The sequence below is a fragment of the Pezoporus wallicus genome, unplaced genomic scaffold (assembly GCF_028554395.1).
Source record: "Pezoporus wallicus isolate ANWC-B61680 ecotype Strahan unplaced genomic scaffold, APGP_CSIRO_Pwel_v1 contig_4710, whole genome shotgun sequence".
NCBI lineage: Eukaryota > Metazoa > Chordata > Aves > Psittaciformes > Psittacidae > Pezoporus > Pezoporus wallicus.
The window spans coordinates 4778635-4790839 of record NW_026640647.1 but is presented as its reverse complement, the minus strand read 5'-3'; the positions used below and the strand labels follow the sequence as shown (position 1 = coordinate 4790839).

The 12205-nt window shown below is 40.8% G+C and overlaps 1 protein-coding gene across 2 annotated transcripts in view; it reads right to left on the bottom strand.

The window, feature by feature from the left end:
* The window catches only part of SPATS2L (spermatogenesis associated serine rich 2 like), an 83830-nt gene that overhangs the window by 58713 nt on the left and 12912 nt on the right, over positions 1 to 12205 (bottom strand). The window contains exon 2 of one of the 2 annotated variants that reach the window (XM_057419966.1): positions 5558 to 5615. The gene's annotated coding sequence lies outside the window, so the exon portion shown is untranslated. Of the gene's footprint in view, positions 1 to 5557; positions 5635 to 12205 lie in introns of those variants that run through there. The other variant, XM_057419965.1, reaches the window with a different exon arrangement.

Here is a 12205-nt window from a genome sequence, read left to right as displayed (position 1 = left end):
GCCCATGAAGAAGGGAGGGGTAGAGGGATGGTGTTTTAAGATTAAGGGTTTATTTCTCAATATCCTGCTCCGATTTGATTGGTCTTTTTTGCCCATGACGGTAATTGCCGAGTGTTCTCCCCGACCCACGAGCCTTTTGCTGTTTTTCCTCTCCACTTGTCCAGTTAAGGAGAGGGAATGATGAAGCAGCTTTGGTGGGCACCTGGCATCCAGTCGGGATCAACTCGCCAGAAGTACACAGAAAAGCATGTTTTGTATAGAACTTCAAAGTTGTCCTAACTGCTCTTCCCACTTCTGTTAATTAGTGACCTTACAATAGCATTTACAAGCTCCTATATATTGCATGCAGGCACTATTAAAGAAACAGTGGCAGTTAACAGAGTTACCACACTAAGCAAGCCGAATGCTCAGGATCTCAGTTTGCTCTAACCACCCTGTAAGCTGTAAGAACTGGCAGACAATAAAGTGGGCTGGCCAGGAATTTTCCAATCAAACCAGGGTTTTGATGGGGCGGGTGGAGTTACTTCATCATAACAAACATTTCTCAAACATCTGCTGAACAAGGCGCCTCCAAAAAAACTAATCAAATTCCCTATGAGCCAGTTATCCTTCTCCGGATCCCACAGCAAAACTTGGGATAAGTGAAGTTCAACTTATCAAAGCAGGAAGTTACTGTGGCTTGTGCACTCAAGTCAGAAGCAGAAGAGCTGACCAGTCATTATTGTCAAATAAGGCCTTATATCAGTTATGCCTTTCCTTCACTCTTCAAGAGCCATTCAAAGTAAATGCAAAGGTAATTATTCCTGAACAGCTAGTCTTTTAAGTGCCTGACTATATTTTCATGAAGCCACTCACTAAGTTATCCTCATGCACACAGAGCATCAGTCACTGGCAGTCACTCGCACTCATTTCTTGCTGTAGGCAGAACCACATAGTCAGAACCTCCACAGATTCACATTTAGCCACATAGCAAAACACACAGGGCTGGCTCCGCACGCAGCAGATGTGAGCTGCAACCAGATTCTGTGGTTAAGAGAGCACTATCACTGGCATCCACAGAACTAAGGATTTTGGCTGGAGAGAGTTAGCTTTATAACTGCTCAATATTTGGACTCTCCCCTCTAACAGCGGGCAGGGAGTTGGGAAGAAAGAAGAAAGAAAAGAAAAAAGACCCATGTATGAGAAGCAATTTGCACAGGACTGTGAGAAGCAATTCACACAGGATGAGACTCAGCCCCACTGGCTGTCTTCCTTAAACTATGCAAGTTCCCAATAATATTGACAGAGGTAGAGCTGTTCCAAGAGCTGAACTTTATCCATCATTATTTTTTCCAGGGGTTCTGCTCATTAACTGAGACTAGACAGTCTAGCCATCTTGCTCACAATCACAGCACAGCGAGCAGGGAATGCTCTGGCTCTTTCTAAAACTGCCTGAACCATGCAGTTGGAGGAAAAATACAAGAACTCTTCCACCACTTTATCCCCACATACACCCTGCTTTTGGACAGGGCACAAATTACTGCCCTGATCCTCCATTCTAGCAGAATGTACACTCCATCCTACCACCCTCAGAGAAGGTGTTCGTTCCTCTGCTTCTGAGGATAAAGATATGCACAGGTCTTCTAACCTACTCTAAGTGCCTGCTCCACAGAGAAGACAAAAACACAAGCTACCACTGGCAAAGAAAAACTATTTGCTCTGATTATGAACCCTTACAGGATGAACTATTTCAGAACATAATGGAGAGGAGCAATTCTGTCCTGCCTTCACTGTAGGATGGTTTTTTATCATTTCACTCTTCTCCATCATTCAAGGAAACCGTCATTCAAGTCAGTGCTTCAGTACTGACAAGCCATGAGAAATTACATACCACCTTTTATGAAGACATTGAAATTTCAGTTTCACCACATGACCAACCAAATCCCACATCATATCTCTCCCAGAATTGAATAGCATCAACTGACAAATCCAGTAAGAGATTTGAAGGTGGCCACTTAGCAGTCTTACTTTCAGACTGGTCACACTGCTATACATTTACCAAAGTCTTTGCAATGTTTTCACCGTGAGGAACAAATGCTTTATCCATCTTAACATTAACAGAAGTGGAATAAAAAGGGGACAGCAGTAACAACAGAGCAGTCCAAGCTGCTAAAAATAAAGAATCTCAAGAGCCTCCTTTAACCTCGATGATTTCCTCAGAAAATGCTGTGAAAGCTCAACCTTCAGTTTCACACTTCGATATTGATCAAAGCGAATGCTGAAATCTAATCTGAATTATTTCTTGAGCTCTCTATGTCACACAGCTGCCAGTTTTTCTTCATTGACAGCAGCATACATGATCAAAAGCAAAGGCAGAAAATTCAGATTTATACATACAAGACGCACCTATAGTTAATTACAGAACTACCCACTTCTGAGATAACTTGCTCAGTGCGAACATTGGACCTTTCTTCAGAATTAATTTTGCAGGACAGGACAGTCAGCTTGGACATACAGCCCCTATTCAGAAAAGCACTCAAGTGCTACTGAATTCCATGACATTCCATTAAATTTAAACAGATCTTTTGAGACATTTTTCAGAGAAAAATGAGATTCAGCTCATGCTTTTTGAACTGTTTCAGAAGTACTCATGATACTAATGAAAATGTCACATATGCACATACTAGAATTTTTTTTAATCAAGAAAACTGTTTTTATGATCTTACAGTAGGATTTTGTTCTTCTAATAATTCTTTTTTTAGTGCTACATTAAAAATTAAGTAAGCATACTGAGTCTGGCTGGGATGAAGTTAACTTTCTCCACAGTAGCCCATGTGGTGCTGTGCTACAACAGCGCTGATAACACAGCAGTGTTGTGGCTATTGCTGAGCTGTGCTCTCACTGTCAAGGCCTTCTCTGCTTCCCACTACTCCCCACAGCCAGTAGGCTGAGGGTGGACAAGAGGCTGGCCCAGACTGGCCAAAGGGACATTCCATACCACGCATCCTCAGAAATAGAATATAAACTGAGGTAGAGGAAGGAAAAGATAGGGTTTTGCTTCCAAAGCAGTTGTTTAGAGATTGCCTGGGTATTGGGCTGCCTATGAGAGATAGTATTTGATCTCCTTTGCTCCACTTGTGTGTGTTGTGCTTCCATATCCCCTACATCCCCATTTTCTTCACTTATTTAACTGGGGGGTTTGTTGTTGTTGTTGGATTTTTTTGCTTGGTTGGTTTTGTTTTGTTTTTTTTTCACTCAAAACTCAAGTCTTTGCTTGAATTTTTGTTCTTTCCGTTTTTTCCCTTTGTTCCACTGTGGAGAGTGAGCAAGGAGCTATGTGGGTGCCTAGCTGCTGGCCAGGGTAAATCCATCACATACAGAAAACCCACTCCACATTGGTGTATGACACTGTTTTCAGATTCTGATGTATAACTTGACCCAGTATTCACTGTCTATAATATTCTATTAATTCTGTAGGTATTTGTGTGGCACTTCACATCCAAGTATCTGAGCCGAGCGTAATCTTCAGCACAACTCTACAGTCTGGGGAAGCATTTATTATTAATATCACTTCACTGATGGTAGAAAGGTCAAGACAGTCTACGGAAAAAGATTCTCAGAGTTGATTAGAAGTTTGGCCTCATTTCCAGGAAGAACATTCATATGCACCGGCCACCTTTTAACAGCAACCTGAAAGTTTCTCAGAACTGGAAAACAAGAAGGCTTCACTGACCTCCCTACTACTGCCCCTGCAAGTACACGACCTGGTTCACAAACATGGATCTTCACTAACAAGCCAGCAACAATTTCCTTATTTTCAGAGCCACAAGACACTATTCTGATGTAGAAGACCAAGAACAGCTGAAAAACTACCCTCTTTTCACTGCAATCATTGAACACCAGCACTGCTCTTCTGAGAAATCCCTGTGCTATGTAACACTGCTGACAAGGGTGGAGATGCTTCCAAGGTATCTTGCTCTCTAGGCAGGCCATCTGTTTCTGAGAGCTCAAGGTCTGGTCAGGAACTGACCTGATGATTCACTTAGCTGTAGTAAATAAAGCTCATAGCCAGACAAGTAATATTTCATCACGCACTTGGCCACATTTGGGATCAGCAGATGTGCAAGAACTACTTTGGGCATCCGTATCTTTTTTTATCCTTTCGTTTGAGGAAGTCACACACTGTTTCAGTAGAAAACACTACTGAGTTCAGCACACTGAACTATTAACCAACAGACTGATTCTAGCCAGCCACTCCCTGCCCTGCAAGCCTCACATTACCAAAAGCTTTGGAATTTTGCCATGTAGCAGCTCTGTTAAAAAAAAAAAATAATAAAATTCAAGCAGAAAGGAAATCCTTAAGAAACAGTGTAAGCGCCCTCCACCAAAGAAACAGTGTGCATGCAGTGAGTAATGTGCAAATGAGTCCTCCTCCTGCCTGTTTATTATAAAGTCTGAGTATTTTATGAACCTCAATACGTAACCTATTTATCATCTTGACACCCGTGCTCAAGTGCAGTAGTACTGTTATCTCACTTTACAGATTTAAAAATGAGGCATTGAGCAATTCACTGAAGATTTCTCAGGAAACTGTTCATAGGGAACACAATCCAGATGTCCTTAGCTGCAAGTAAACTGGAGAACCTTGAAGACATTTGGAAAAAATGGTCATTCCCACCAGAATTACACAGAATGATGAGGTCATGAGCCTACTTGTTAGATTCAGGTTCGAAACAGACTTATGCCTTTGTAATATGCTGGACAGAGAGAAAACGCCTGCTTTCAGACACAACAGCAACAGGAATACTTGGTATGCTTAAGTATTTTCTTCAGAACAAAGGCAGTTGGTTCAGACCATCTCTGAACTGAGGCAATTGCAGAGATCATATTTCTCAGTTTTGTAGTCTGTTGATTTATCCAATTTATTTTTTTGTATTACTACAAAACTGCCCTTTCCTACCTGAACATCACCTTGGACTAAGTGAGAGATGATTTCAGAATACCAGTTCAGCAGGATTTTCAGCTGCAAACCATGATACATCTTTACAGCAGTTCACACAATTAAAAAAGGATGAAGAGAAGCAGTAGGACAATATCCTATGAGCTGGTCAACTTAATGACACAGAGAAAGAAGATAAAGGAAAGAAATTTATCTGCAGTGATGAAACATAAGACTGCAAGCAAAACGGGAACCAAAGCAGCTTCTAAGATGTTCAGATAGACTCCACTGCCCTGGTGAAAGGAGCCCCCAAAATTCCCGGTTTCTTGTTCCCAAACTGACAGACCTATAAAGTACCTTCCTATTTGTTATCTATCACGCAGATGCACAATGTGAAAGCAGATATGTGCTTACCCGCTAATCTGTGTCTTTGTAAGAAGTCAAAGCTACACAGTAAGGAATTCCGAAAGCATCATTTTATTAGTTGTTGCATTTTTCCGTCCATTCTGTCTGGCCCCCACACCCACAATCACTATGGAATGTGGTGCTATGATTGCAAGTCTGACTTGCAAGTTTCTGAACTTACCGAGTCACATGTCAGTCACAATGATTAGCAAAGAGATAAAGAAGCTATCTTACCACTGTGAATGACTTCAGTTTCTGTTCTTATTCTGTCTTCTCCAATAGATTCTATTTCCTGCAAAAAACAGCTGGAAGTTAAAAAGAAAGTAATTAGTTAATTTACTCTTGATTTACTTTACTGCTCTCTCCTGACAGGAGACTTTAGTGCAAAAAAAACATCCCTCATCACCTTACTGCTCTGGTCAACATGTGGGGGTGCTGACAGATGCCCTTACAAGTTCTTACAGGGCTTATCTTCACTGCCATGCAAGCGTAGGCAATTAACTAAGCCTTGCTGTTAGCCCATTCCTGACCATATACAATTCTCCCAGCTAAAACAAACCCACTTTTAAAACTAACACTTTAAACTCAAACAGCCAGCGCATGAGGATGCGCAGAAAGATAAACCTAAGCAATGTGAACCTCTCTACCCATTAATGCAAGAGGGCCATACCTGCAAGTTACAGAAACTCACCAGTTACTAATCAAATCCCTCTGAGCAATACCAGTGCAGTTTCAGTTAGGTCTTCTCCAATAAAGCAACACTATTATCTCAAGAACACTAACTCAGCTGAAATAAAGGGAAGTGCCAAGAGTGACACCAGCACTTTGCTCACAGTAGAAGGCCTTTGCCGATTTGCATACAAATTTCAGAGGATTTTCCCTCCAAATTAAAAACATACAACTACATGGACAGCTGAGTGCCTATTTATGGACACAACAGATGAATGAAAACTGATTTCCTGGTTTCATTAGCAGAAGGGGGTGGGGGTGGTGGAGGGGCAGAGAGCAAAGATAAGTTTTGTACTCTCTTCTGCAGTTACAAGGAGAAGGCAGCCATGAACTGGTCTATGATTTAACTATGCATGCGAGACAGGAATTATTCCTTTCCAGTTGCTACTTGAGTCATCCTGACTGCTGAAATCAGCCTGTACTGGATTGTCTTTGCAAACTTATTTTTCCTTCTGAATTACAAAATACTCTGTAACAGACTAGAAGAGTGTGACTGCTGTCCTATTTAATTCATTTTATCCTTATTGAAACGACATACTTTGCCAAAGCGAAGCTTTGGAGTGCAAAAGTCCTGTCAGTCACAGGTTTCATTTTAAAGGAAGGTAGGAAGTTCTTAAGTGCTTCTGCATCTGAAAGAGCCAGATGTTCCCTGCAGCACTTCACCTACCAAAGGCTCCCACAACAAAGCCTCTCGCAGCTTAGGTCCCAAAATCCACTGCAATCTAAACACACATTTCTGCATGGCTTGCTGAGTCACAGTTATGTTCAAAATCAAAGGAATGAATGGAGCAATTTGAAATGTGATGCTTCAATGAAGAAATACAAGAACTCGCACATGTCACAGTGTTAAAGAGCATTTACTGCAGTTGGAAGCAATCTACACAACAGGCACAGATCCATGAGATGAATAGAGGGGCTAGAAACCAGGTGAGGGAAGCATAGCCACTTCCTTGCCTTTGGTCACAATACCCTAAGCAAGAGCTCAGGAAGAGGCCTATGCTATAGCCCACCAGTGCTTTGTTCTCCAAGCAAGCAAGGGGAAGACTTAGCTATTTATTCCCTTCAGAAGGGCACCAGGAAGAGCTGAGAATAAGAGATGTTGTGCATCCCTTTTGCCCAGTGAGCACCTGAATTAAGACAGAGAAACACAGCAACATTGCTAATAGTTACAGCATTTCTTATATCAACATATGGCCATCTAACTCCTTCCAGTAACATCTGCAGTATTTTTAGGATTTAAACAGAACAAATCATATCATGCATATCCCCCCCCCCCCCACCCCGCTCAGTGAGTTCTTTTAACAATTTTTGTCCTTGGAACTTCATGAAATATTGAAGACCAAAGTGACAGGTAATCTCAGAATCCCATTTCTTGATGTGGTCTCGGGTATGAAATATGGTCACTGGTATGAAATTATTCAAGTTAGAATTGTAATTCTTGTATAGGACAGCTATGTACCTTATGTAAAATTAAATACACGTTTTATTGGATGCTGTTAAGGTTTGTTCTTTCCAAACAATACCATATCTATGAAGCCTGACTAAGATGTAATACCTTGAAAAAAATTAAATGGATTCTTACAGGACAAGTCTCAATAAATTCGATTACCTTCCTACTCACCATTTTGTCCTTACTCAATGTTCCACGGCATACCATCAAAGAAAACATTATGCAGGAAATAATGACTCGAGAGAGGAGAATGGAAATCAGGAGTAAAGGTACAACACTTAAAAGGAAACTTAGTTCACCTCCTTATTATCAAATAAAATACTGTTGCTTAACATCTGCAAATGCTTAAGGTAATCTCCCATCATAATGAAAGATTAAATCTTAAGGTGTTTTTTAGATTCAAACAACAATGACCCTGAAACAGGAAAGCATGCTCTGTACAGACTTTAAAAACAGTGGCCCATACCCCCTCTGTGGCAGAGCTATGACCAGCAAGACCATACATGTGGAAATGACATGACACACCCTCTCAGAACCTCCAATGCATTGTCCCCCAGTGCAGGGTACAAAAAGAAGCAGAGCTTCAGGTATCATACCACCAGATGCAATATCTGAAGCAGAGCTCAGCAACAAACAACTGCACCAAAACTAACATAAGCTAAAAAAAGCAGCAGGAATCAGTGCTCCAGCCCTGAAGAACATATAAATATACCGAACACTTAAATCCCTTCCCATCTTGAACTGACCTTTTTTAACAGTTCCCTAATCCTAGTATTAAAGTGATAGGACACAAAAAAGCATCAGAACCAGATACTAATATTAAATCTAGATCACAACAGCTATTCATAAAGTTGCAGGTCTTGAAGAATCTAAAGAGTGGAATCAAAGCATAGCATGAGGTATGTAACACTCTGACCAGCAGTCCTCATCCTGTTTAAATACTCTTTGGAAGAGCAAAACAAGTTCTCTGACCACTTCTCTTCTTATGCTTAACCCTGACCCCCAACCTTAACCTAAAGTTTCACAATACACCTGTCACACAGAAGAGCTCAAAACACTAAACATGCCACTCTGCTAATTCCACTGTAGGATCTAGAAGGTTTATAGGTCTAACAGTAAACATAACCTTCAATCCCTCCATTCCTCAGTACATATCCTAAACAGAGTCCAAAATACAGTGTAAAGTATAGCCCAGTGCCAAAGATTAGCATTGTAGTTACCTGAAAGTTACTTGAAAGTGCCTAAATCACCTCCTACCTTTGTGGGAGCCAGCAGTAAATTAAAGTCCTCCAGTCCCAAATCAAAATCTCAACTTAAAACATAGCTATCATCCACCACAACACCAAATTTAAGCAGAAGCCTCAAGATCCTACCTGCAGCAGCCTGCATACAAGCAGAGTGATACTGCAGGGCTGAACATTAAACTGAACTCAACACAACAGATTCACAAGCTCAAAGACTACCATAATGAGTGGACGACTCTGCTAGTTTTCAGGGTCCACTGTTCAGAGTTACCTCTAATATTAGTCTCTACCTGTTACTTCTACATTTAATGTACCTTTAATGTTAATAATAGTTTGATCTGGTTTTGTGTTTTCTTTGTGTGTGTGGTTTTTTCATTCACTTTTTTTCCTTCTCTCCTCTCCCCTTTTCCTAAAAATTAAAAGCTAGGTTTATTGCTGGAATCAAAGGCATGCCACACTGTGATAAATGCTGGTAACACAAGGATACAATGGATTACAGCTATTTTTCGTTCCAGGATATTTCTCTGGTGAGGCCACTGATAGAACATCTAATGTGAGAAACAACAGAAGGCAAGGAATCTTCTATTGAATGCTGACACGACTGACTGTAGAGGCTATTTGGAGTCTGCTAGTATATACACACACACAAAAAGTAAGATGTCATTAAGGGTTTTGGCAGTTGTTTTTTTCTGAACCTGTTTTGTTTTTTTATTTTGGCCTGGCTAGTGAGTCAATCACACTTCCCCAATTGCCAGTGCAGTTATTTAGCACATGGAAAGCAAACCTGCACGTCTTTTGACACATGGTCAAATCTTAAGACATTTAGCCTCAACCTTATGCCCAACAGACTTTAAGCTCTGATGTAGTCAAAGTAAATAAGGGGTGCTCCTTGTCTGGCACTGCTACACTTCAATACAGTTGCAAGATTCCTGTTTTGCATCTCAGTATTCAGTGAATTAATAACATCCTCCAAAGCTGCACTCTGCCTGCCTTTCCAACTAACCCACGGTGTTGCATTTTGTACACTGCAGTTTCTAACTCCAGCCAGGGAATGCACTGTTAAGCATACTCAGCAGCATCCAGCCTTCAGAAGACAATTCATATTGACATTTACAACACACATTTCTTACTACAACAAAAGATGCATAAGATTATAAAACAGCATAAGCTCCCTGACTAAAAGCACCCTAATCTGATATTCGTCCAAGATTTTATAGCAAAAGAATCTGTTGACTCTAGGACTGGGAAACAACCAAACAAAAGCTTCAGAACTGGACCAGCTCTCATCCTATGCCAGGTTTCTGTTCAGTGACACTAATAGGATAATAATATCACAGTAGGGCAAAGGAGAGGATCTATGTTCAACACTGGTCCAGGAGGGAACTACAGTAAACGAAGAACAGCTGCAATAAGGAAGAAAACCTGCAAATGCTGTGTAGTCTTGTCAAGAGGAAAAACTGTTCCTGAAGGTCCTCATAGCATAGAACCAGCAATGCAATCAGACATACCACTGGCACCACTTTCAGCCAGTTTCACTGGCACAGTTTCAGCCAGCATGAAATAGCATGGTTTAAAAACCAAACCAACTCTGGTGTTTACTATGATCTATACATTTTAAAAGACTTGAATATCCAGTCCTTCTAGCCTATGAAGGTCTTCCTGGTTGTGTGGGAACTTCGCTGTGAGCAAAAGCATCAAGATGGGCCTCAGACTCTTTATAGATACACATTTTTTAAAAAGTCCGGATGCAGAAGTCTGTAAGTACCTTTATTCCCAACAGTGATCTGTCATTATTTTAGTCTGTTATTCCTCCTAATTTAATTCCAGTCAACATTTTCCTCCCAAAGCATTAAGGGCCTAATCCAGTTCCTACTGACAGAACTGAAGCTGGAATGGACCTGTAACACAGACACACGAGCCATATAACACTGAAAATTCAACATCGCAGTTACACACCAGATGAGAAATCTCTCTTAAAAAGACCACTGTCAGAAGAACATGACCCACCGGAAACCCAAAATGGTTAGAAGACTGAGTTGTGGACCCCACTAAAGCACTAGCTCTCAGACAATGAGCATAAGGCTGCACTTAGCAGTGCAGAATTGTTGCCCGCTTCCTATACTTTCCATACTTTTGATAGATGGGGATAGCTTTTTCCACAGCTGGGAATGTTCTACTTGGATGTGTTTATTTTTTCCTCAGTCTCTGGCTGACTCAGATATCTCCATTTATTTTAAGTTTCTCCACTCTCAGAAACAGTAAGATGGTTTCAGTAACCAACTCTAAATATACTGTTAATGACCCTAGTAGATTTAGGGAAAGCTCTCCGTTCACCAAGAAACTCATCCACATCTTCCCAGAGAAGCCTTATTTGGGGAATTAACTTCATGAAAAGAAATGTATATTCAACTGTGACAAATCAACAGAATAGCTATCCATTTCAACCTGTAGGTGATAAAGAAAAATTATACTTTTCATTTTGCAGAATTCTTTGTGGAGCAGGACAACAGAATAGCCAGCCAGACACCTATGCTATATTCAGTTGTCTGAGTGTCTGCATACTTTGTCAAGATCTGCTAATCTGATTTAAGAGGCGAATTTTCCCTGAGCCCACATGCCAAAATTATTCCCCCTAAGGGAAAGAGAGGGCTTACGAAGCTACATTAGGATATATTCACAAAATGACATGAGATGACATGAGATCTTCAGCCAAATGGTTATGACAGTTCCTCATTATTACCGTTACTAAAGAAAATATTCCTCAACACATTCCAAACTAAGCTTTGCGACATTTTCCCTGCCCTGAACTGAGGGCACACATAAAGTATATCAGAAAAGGCAGTATCCCAGCTGGAGTTAGCAAGACTGCCTGAAACACAAGCCATTATTTGTTATTCCTTGCTTCCCATCAGGATTCCAGCTTCTGAATGCAATGAGTTTGTGCAGTATCCTTGAAATAGTCCAGTATATTGAAAAAAAACCCCATATTTAAAATAGAAAGCCTTTGTGAGTAGCCAAGTGGAATACTTGAGGAAAAGAAACGATCATTAAAGAAGCTGTAGAGGATTTACAATTCTGTTTTGTTTGGATCTGTACAGTAACCTAGCCCATAAATAGAAACCAGGTTTTTTTTACATTTGCTTTGCTTTATTTGAGAGTTGTGGGAATGATGGTAACCAAGCAACACCACAAAGCTGGAAAGCATTGGTTAAGACAACTGCTGATACCCTGATGAGCCAGGATATGCTCAACGCCTATAGGAGCGTTCCATCTCCATTTTTGTACACTTTGGGGCTCACAAGATCCTAAAGAGAATGACAAAAAGATTCTGTACAGTGTGTGGACTCTCCATGCCTCCACGTGAAAACTCCCTCCTCTGAAATGAATTCTGCTGCCACTTGGATTCCACTGTGAGTTTTACTTGTCATTTTTGCACAGTAAAAGGTCAATCTGCCAGGA